Raw genomic sequence first — 9,552 nt, 5'->3', positions numbered from 1 at the left:
ACCTTAGGCATTTTATTTGCAGGCCTGTTTCTTTCTCAACCATAGCTTTAAAAGCTTTGAAATGCCCAAACACTTCACTTTTCATTTTCATAAAATACACCCAAATTTTTCTGCTGTAGTTATCAATAAAAGTGACAAAATAATGACAGCCTCCAATAGATGCAGCTTTAGTAGTCCACACATCAGAGTGGATTAATTCCAATGGCCTCTTGCTCTCTTGAACATGTCTAGGAAATGGTTTCCTTGCATGTTTTACAAATTGACAGGCTTCACATACCTTATGCATTTCTGCAACCTTGAACTTAGGCAATCCTGCAACAATATTTTGGGCTTGCATTAATTTAAGTCACTGTACATTAACATGACCAATGCGTTTATGCCAGATATCAATATTTGCAACTACATCGGTCCCATGTGCAAACATTGCTGCACTCAATTTAGGCATGTCCGCATCCAACGTAAGCATCCTACCCTTCTTCTTCCCTTTTGCTATCAAGTGACCTTTATTTTTCATATCCTCAACAAAGCATCCATGAGGATTAAATCTAACCTGCAAGCCCTGCTCAACCATTTGACCAATAGAAACCAGGTTCTTGGTGATATTTGGGACATGAAATACATTAGATAGGTATTTCTTTTTCCCATCCTGCATAGACAAAGGAATTTTACCAATCTACATAATAGGATGTGCAATATCATCACCAGTCTCCACAAATACTCATCTTTCCATTTTCCTTGCATCCTGCATCCATTCTGCATGACCTGATGTATTTTAATTACTTACTAACTTGTAAATAAAATTTCTAAATGCCAATTGCAAATTAATCCAAAGGCAGTAGGATTCGATACCTCATTTGGTTTGATAACAACCACCGATGCATAATAAAATTAGTCATTGAAAATAATTACAAGAAAGTGGATTATCCCTTCAGGCATTTTTGAAATGTAATGGGTAGGAGTAATCTCTCAAGTTTTGAGCAAATCGGAGATCTCTAATAGCGAAAGCGAGAGAGGGTGAGAGAGAGAGAGAGGAGTGCATACGATATAGCTAATTGTACACTAAGTTGTATTGAACATAACATGAAGATATACATATGAACCCCTTAGGGTTAGGGTTAGGGTTTGCCCCTAATGCCCTAGAGGTATGGTGTAATTTACACCATCCTCAACACCCCCTCTTAAATTGCACTGGGTAAGTAGAGGGTACATGTACAAGACCTTTTTGTGTTTCATTTGGTGCATATGATAGCATCCAAAATTGGAAAAGAAAACTAAAAGAAATCAGAGTAGTATGTGCGTGTGTGAGCATGGTGACTATGTAGCAGAAGCATATACAATGAGTACAACTTATGATCCTGTACAAAAATGTGCATTTTCCCCTCTTAAGTTTGAGTCATCCTTCTCCTTTGGGAATGAAACCTAGAAGAAGAGGAAGGAAATATGCAAAAAAGTGAAGTCCACTTGGATCAAAGACTGGTCGATCAAAAGATGACCGCGTGAAGAATGTTGTGAATGATAAATATAATTGACTCGATACTCAAGGCCTTCATCCAAATACTATTGTTGCAATTCAAGGATCTCGCTTGCTTTGCCATCTGGCAATAATGTTCTTTGCAACAATCCATCGTTGAAACATTTTGGACATTACTTAAATCACATTTACTCTCAAATTTTCGTTGCATTTTTTATGGCCCCCTGCATTTCTATTAATCATTTTGTAAAGTCTTTTCTTCATATGAACACTTCTTATAGTCCAACCATTCACTTACTAAAAGTCCATAAATTATAATATGTCATCTAAAGTATCAATGTGTGCATTGAGCTTCAATGTGTCATCAATGTGTGCATTGAGCTTCAACTTACTCCCATATAAACGTATACACAAATGAATTGGCCACTTCACCAAACTTACTCATCCTCATCATTATTCCCAAGTCCAATTTGCAAAAATATTCCAAACATAGCTATCCCGAGATGATGATCTCCTAAGTTCCTCATAATTGATTAGCTCATTGTGGCCCTCTCCCACCATTTCTTGCATCATGTGTGACCACATCAAAACCTTTCTTTTGAACCATTCTTCTTTGCATTGTACCTAATTTCCCTCGAAGCTTTTGTCAAAAGATTCTTTTTCCATCAACACTACAAAATAGAATAACACTCAATAATTAGGTCTTATACAAGATGGCTCAACAAACCTCTCTCTCTCTCTCTCTTTATATATATATATATATATATATATATATATATATATGTATATGTATATATATGTATATATATAAAACTTTATATTTGCCCAACCCTTGGATTTGAAGTGAAGATTCATCTAAAAAAAGTTTTGTGGATGACTTTCTTGTTGCAATTCTTCTGCCAATGGTTGTTTTGAGTTAGTGTGTCAACCTACAACACTACTGATAGCACCTTAAACATAAGAGATTCTCTCAAACTAGATGTAAGTCAATTGACATTGAAACCACACCATTTTCCAATGGTTGGAAATGGCACAACCTTTTGGATCAATACGAATTCTTATACTTTATGCCACCATTGTACCCATGTTATATAGTGCCACTTTGCTAAATAGGTCACATTTTTTCCTTTTTGTACCAAAGAAACGTGCACAAGAGCACCCACGTTAGTTAGCTCTCCACATTTCAAACTTTTGTGCACAAATTTAAACATTTTCAAGTTTTTATTAATATGTCATTCACGATAGTCATTTTTGGTCCAAAAAAGCATGAAAATATTGCTATCACATTGGTAACCTAAAAAATTCACCGATGAGTTGGATAAACAAACCGGCATTAATAGCTATTACCAATGGTAACAGTCTATATATGACCGGTATATAGACACGATTTGCCACCCACAATTCCCTTACAAAAAGCTTGCGAGAGGCAAAAGCACTCTTTATTTGGCATGATTGTAGTCCATAGCTCCTATACCTAGTGTGATGGGGTAAGGTAGACCACAGTTGATCATAAGAGGAAGTGGGTGATGAAGAGAGTGTTCATTGTGGTTGCAGAAGTGGATGACTGATCAAATATCTAGTGTGTTGGGGTAAAGGTTTACTATAATTGCAAGCCAATGAATGCATAGAGATTATGGGAGGAAAGTGATGATCCCCCCCCCTCCCCCCCTTATATTTGAACCTAAATCTTGGTGCAACTTGCATGCCCCACACTTTACGTTTAGGTGAGGTGCCAATTGTGGTTGATGTAACCTACCATGTGGGCCTTTCCATGCCCCTAGCATTGCCTTAATCTAATCCTCTAAAGAATAGGATTGGTAGAATAGGGTCCATCTTGCATGCATCAAACCTCTATTGTGTACTAGATAAATTGCTATAAACTAGACTCTTTGAAGTGATCATGGACAATAGCATGCTCATCTACTACTCCAAAAAGTTATATGAGTACCCATTGTTGGTGAATGCTTCTAGGATACTCTAGAGGGTGAGATGGGGTCTAGATTGAATAGTCTATGATACTTAAAAAATTGGATCATCTCTTGATTTGTGCATGTCGTCCTTACAGAGGGGCCATGCTAATTTTCTCTATATTATTCCAATTTTATTATAGGATTTTTGTTTACTATGTGTTGCTAATGCAAGTGCATGACAAGGAGAATGAGATTGCACTTTTAATGCTCCTTGTGACTATTAAGAACGTGAATTATTTATTTAGAGCACGGTGCTTGCGAATCATTTCCCAAGTTTTGAGCTATTAGATATGTCTAGTTTATTTTAGGGAGTCTTGGGACTCCCACACATATATTTTAATTTTTGAGAGTCTAGGGACTCCTAGAGATTATTTAGGATGGTGTAAGTTGCACCATACCTCTAGGGCATTAGGGACAAACCCTAACCCTAACCCTAAGGTGTTCACATGTATATCTTCATGTTATGTTCAATACAACTTTGTGAGGTTCATGTTATGTCCGAGAGTGAGATTCATGAGGTTCGTTGAGAGAGAGTTAAGCCCTTGCTGCTCTGTCAAGGTATAAGCCCTCCTTTTGAGGCAGCTTCTTCATTTCTCTAGCTCTTCTTGTAGAGCTGCTTCTCACCTTCATTTTGGTTCAAGAAGATATCCATTTCGCTTTATGGAACTCAAGTTATAGCCATTTCAATCTCTACTATTCTTTGAGGGATTTGAAGGGTTTTGTATTCAGATTTCTGAGTTTTCTGGTTGTGTAAGGTTCTTTGTGAAGAGAAGCAGGTTGGTTCTTGGTCCATAGAGATTCCATTTTGGGACACTATGTGGCCAAGAATGACACCATGTTTGACCTAGAACTGGCACTTAAGAGGATTCAGGGATATGCAATATAAGCACCACTTTTCAAGGATAAGCACTTCAAGTGGTCATCCCACATCGAGTTCACGTAGGCGTCGTCCAAGAAGACTTCCACAAAGTCTCTCAGATACTCTTTAAATACAGTGATCATCATCCGTTGGAAGGTGGCAAGGGCATTGGTTAATCCAAATATCATCACCCTCACTGCATACACACCCTAATCAGTTGTGAAGGTGGTTTTATGTTGATCTTGCATGGCGATAGACACTTGGTTGTAACCCGAAAATCTGTCTAGGAAGCTATAGGCTTCCTTTTCGGCTACCCTTTCTAGAACATCTCTCTCTCTCTCTCTCTCTCTCTCTCTCTCTCTCTCTCTCTCTCTTTGTATTTTGTATTCTTATTTTGTGCTTTGGTTGGGATTTCAAATCTTAGTAGGCACTGGGTCTCCCAAAGAGATTTTGAAATCTTTTGAAACCCATGATCGTGGCTTATGCTTGGGTATTGATGAGAACATAAGTGTAGTTTTTCTTACTAAGGAGTTATTATTATTTTATTTTCTTATCTACAAACTACCTTTCCTTTGGTCTTTTGCAAATTTGAATTCATAAGTTGGATAACTTCTAACTTTATGAAGCTACACATTCATTCATATCTAACTAATCATGATAAAGATGTAATTGATTCCTTCTTCTTGAATCTTATCCTTATATATTGTAATTAAATCAATTCTTGTAATCAATGAGTAGATAAATAATTGTTTTAGTATGAATTAATCTATTTTAGGATCTACTCGCTCGATTATATTATCTAATAAAGTATAATCTCTCTTTGATGAGTAGATAATGTGTTTGTAAAAGTGAATCTCTTAAGAATTATATTTTATAATACATTATAATATTGTTTATGCATATATAATAATTATGATCTTATATGAAGAAGTCTCTTTAGAATGAATTTATTAGTTCTACTAAACCAACTTATCATGTCCGCAAGTATGTACTTGCATCTAGTCTTCAATATTAAGAAGCTATACATATATAGAATAATGTATTTGCATCTACTTTATTCCTCATTATTAAGAGGAATACCTTAGATTCAAAAAGGACTTCAGATCCGTCCCTATATCAGCATTCGGCACCTCATATGCCTTAGGGACATCTTATGTTTTCTAAGTTGTATTTTAGGCTTCTAGGCCTTTATACTATTAGCTCCACCTTGAGACTTTGACTGATGCTACATCCCATGCCGATGGATGTTTAGCCATGCACACATCAGACGACAACCTTCAGCTCATGATAGTTGAGCATACAGGTTTGACAGGTTGTCATACCTTGTCAGTTCTATGGGCCTCTTCATCAATAGGGCAGAGCATCCATGTTGCCCTTAGCTATCTATGTCATGGACATTGATTTTACATATACACTTTTTGTATTTTGTTAGCAGCTCCACCCTTTGGAGCAGTTGTGTCTAGGTTTTTTTTCAATCTCATAGTCTCTCAAAGACCTTAATTAACTTTCTTATTTTTCTCTTTCTCAACTTAGAGGTGCAAATGAATAAATGAAATCTTAACCCTCTCTCTCTTCCCATTCTCTACCTCTCTCTCTCTCTATCCCACTCTCCATCTCCCTCTTTCTGTCCCCGTCTCCATCAGCATGGACATTGACTTTACATATACACTTTTTGTATTTTGTGAGCGGATCCACCCTTTGGATCAGTTGTATCTAGGTTTTTTTTTCAATCTCATAGTCTCTCAAAGACCTAAATTAACTTTTGCATTTTTCTCTTTCTCAACTTAGAGGTGCAAATGAATAAATGCAATATTAACTCTCTCTATCTCCCTTTGTGTCCCTCCCCCTCCCTCCATCTCTTTCCCTCCCTTTGTGTCCCTGACTGCTCTCTCTCTCTCTCTCTCTCTCTCTCTCTCTCTCTCTCTCTCATAGCATATATCTCTCTCATATTATATATCTCTCTCTATTTATACATCTAACAATGTCTCATGGCTAGGTGCATTATTTATGTCCCTGACCGCTCTCTCTCTCTCTCTCTCTCTCTATCTCTCTCTCTCTCTCTCTCTCTCTATTCATACATCTAAATCTTTCTCATGGCCAAGTGCATTATTTGTGTTGCTTATTGCACTCTCAACTTCTCTCTCTCTCTCTCTCTCTCTCTCTCTCTCTCTCTCTTTTATGCTCTAATTGCTATCTATCTCTCTCACACACTCTCTCTTGCACAATATAGATATACAAATATCCACATATTTAAAATTATAAATATTTATCGCTTTATCATTCATAGACCATAGAGAGCCATCAATCTAGAGGTGCAGACTTAATAAAAAAAATATTAACAATAAAAGAAACAACACTTTGTATTATTTATGATTTCTATTCATACATGTAACAATGCCTCATTGCCAAGTGCATTGTTGAAGCACTAAGGATCCAAGAAACTGGATATTATGAAATACCTGCCATCATGTCTCTACTATCTCTAGACTATGGGGGGGCAACAATTCTTACAAAGGATACTTGTCTCATCCCTATATCTAACTTTGTGATTATCAAGTCTAAAATAATAGTTTTGGGGAGGGCTTGCTGTTGCCAACTGTAATTCTTCCCTGATAAATCACATGGTCCACTCCTCTTCCAATTCCAACATTAGATTAGGATGTCCTTGCCGATAAATTAATACCTTGACAATAGGACTGTGAGTCCCATCGCAGATCATCATCCATTGCTTCTTATTGAAGGTTCTTCCATCTAAACCTTCTATATGTGAAAGGAGATTTTGCCTTCCAATAAAATACCTACAAAATTTGGGATCTGTTAATACATAGTATCCTGATAATTTTTTATACAAACAAGAATTGTAAGATTTGCTCAACAAAATGTCACATTTGAAGTGTTCGATCGACATTGTACTAAATCTTTAGCATGACATGTTCTTGTTGTCCATCCAATGTCAAATAGCTCAAACAGCCAGTCCATCTCTAAGCTCTTGCAACTATAAGTAATCTTTGTTTTCCTTAATTGCCTACAACTTGCAAAGAAATCAACAAAGCATGGAAATAGAAGAAACCAACTCAACCTAGCATTTCTTCCACCAGTAGTTGGCTTCATAGCATTTCTCACATCATTAAACATTCTATTTATATATGATTCACCTATCTCCATGCTTGGAAGCGACCATTTTGGACTATCAAAAGAGGGCAAGGGAAGAGATTCTAGACTATCATACTGTCCTTCTTCATCTAGCACAATGAACATTGAGTCATAGAAGAAGATCCCGTCCTTTTTTAATTCTGATGGTGTGCAACCTTCATATTGAAGACTCCCAATCTCAACATGCAGGACATGCAACACCCCAATTATGCATGCTGCAGGCTCCCACTATTTGTAAGTAGATGGATATAAGTCTGTAAAGCAAATACAAGGCATAAGAGAGTTGTGTCAAAGTCCCCAAATAAATGCAAATACTCTAAAAAGCAAATGAAGTACTAGTACACTTTGAAAAACTTACAATTGGACCTACGATATGGAAGTCCTATATTCGGATGCACATATATGTTTGCATGGGTAAAGACATGCTGAATATATACATGTGTCACTATGTTACTGCCAAGAGAAATTTCAAAATCTGAGATCCTTCCCTTCTAATGTTTGGAGATGTCCATTGCATCCTTTTGACCCACTTGTTGAGAGTTGTGGTGCCATAGATTAAAGGCAAAGGTATGAGTAAAGGAAAAGCTACCACATGGCATGGAGGAGATATCCCACATGTGAGCAAGCAAATGGATGTAAGTACCCTCACCTATAAAAGGGAGGTTCATTTGAAGTAATATCAATCAAGCACTTTGCACTATCTCAAGATTCTCTTTATGAGTCCAAGCTAATCTATCTTGGAACCTAATTGACTTGAGCTACATGTCATGAGCACTCTCTTCATCATGTCTCCACATAGGTTCCATCCACCTTAGAGTGCTCCATAGATCCTAAAGCACACATGTTTTGTCATGGTATCAGAGCATAGGTTTAGCTCTCCTAGTTTAGCTCATTAGTAGTTCACTAGGATTGCTTCCGTTCCTAGATTAGTTGTAGGCATGCCTTAGGAGCTCATGTTTTTCTCCTAGGTTAGTTTTAGATTTAGATTGAAAACAAATTTCCATCCCTAGAGAGAGAAAATTTCCGTCCATTGATTCCTTCCATTGCATTGAGGGAATTCCATCATTGAGAGAGTAAGAGAGATCCATTGTGAGGGATTCAATTCTCCAAGGAGAGAAATTTGAAGAGTGCAAAGTAGTCCTGTGCTTTTTTTGAGAGAAAGAGAGAGTCATTCTTTCTTTTGAGATAGAGTCTTGTCTGCGAGAGAGAATAGAGAGAGAGTCTCAGACTCCTTTGTCATTTTTAGAGAGGATGAGAAAAAGCCACGGGTATCCTATCTTATTGCTATGAAGCTAGAGCTTGAAAGCTGACGAGGCTCGACAAAGCAACAATAACTACTATGACCAAAGCTTCTAAGCTTAAGGCTCCCGAACTGGTAGCCTGCATGTGACCGCTCTGCATTAGCAAGCTACCACACTACTCGACGGCTCCCTTATATAAAGCACGATAGACCCGAGGACCTCCTCCACAAAGGAAGGACCATCAACAGGCTTGTGCTCTTTATGAGCCCCTAACTGACAGCCTCTACACTGGCACTCCAAGCATCCACGGCTCCAACAACCACATACAACGATGGCCTCCTGGTCCTCCTCTGTAGAACAGTAGCGCAAGATCGGCTTTGTGGCTGCACAACAAAAACTACAGTCTCCAAGAGGTTGCGATACCTCCAAATGGCTTGCAAGCTCGTCTTCTCTCCAGCCGCACCTTGGTAGTAGACCCACTCCAAAAAGCTCCTCCCAACTCACGAGCAGCCTTCCATTGAATAGCAGCAAAGCAAGAAACACGCTACAGAGCCATAGCTGCAAAGCTCGACTCAGGCATCTCTTGCGACACAACCTTTGTAGACAATAGCTCCAAAGCTCACGGTGTCTCTACAACGAAGCAGTCGAAGCTCCTCACTGGCCTGCTCCAGCAAACAACACGCTACCGGCCAGCCATCCCCGATGACTCTCCTCCGTCTCCGAACTGTAGTGACTCCAGCGAAGCCAATAGCTCCATCAAACATCGCTTCTCTGATGATGTAGCGCCTCTGCAACCAGCTGGATCACCACGCTCCACGAACTCGCCAACAACTCCCCACTGCATCGCCATCGTCGCTT

General features: G+C 38.3%; 1 non-coding gene across 1 annotated transcript; it reads right to left on the bottom strand.

Moving 5' to 3' along the window:
• Positions 1-3,492: 3,492 nt before the first annotated feature.
• LOC147892009 (U6 spliceosomal RNA) lies at positions 3,493-3,594 on the bottom strand. The gene has a single exon (XR_015542539.1). It is a non-coding gene; the product is annotated as a U6 spliceosomal RNA (small nuclear RNA).
• Positions 3,595-9,552: the final 5,958 nt, after the last annotated feature.

The sequence above is a fragment of the Dipteris shenzhenensis genome, chromosome 17, assembly GCF_047967505.1.
Source record: "Dipteris shenzhenensis isolate YYH24624 ecotype China chromosome 17, Dip_SZ_1.0, whole genome shotgun sequence".
NCBI lineage: Eukaryota > Viridiplantae > Streptophyta > Polypodiopsida > Gleicheniales > Dipteridaceae > Dipteris > Dipteris shenzhenensis.
This window is presented reverse-complemented; position numbering and strand designations above follow the sequence as displayed.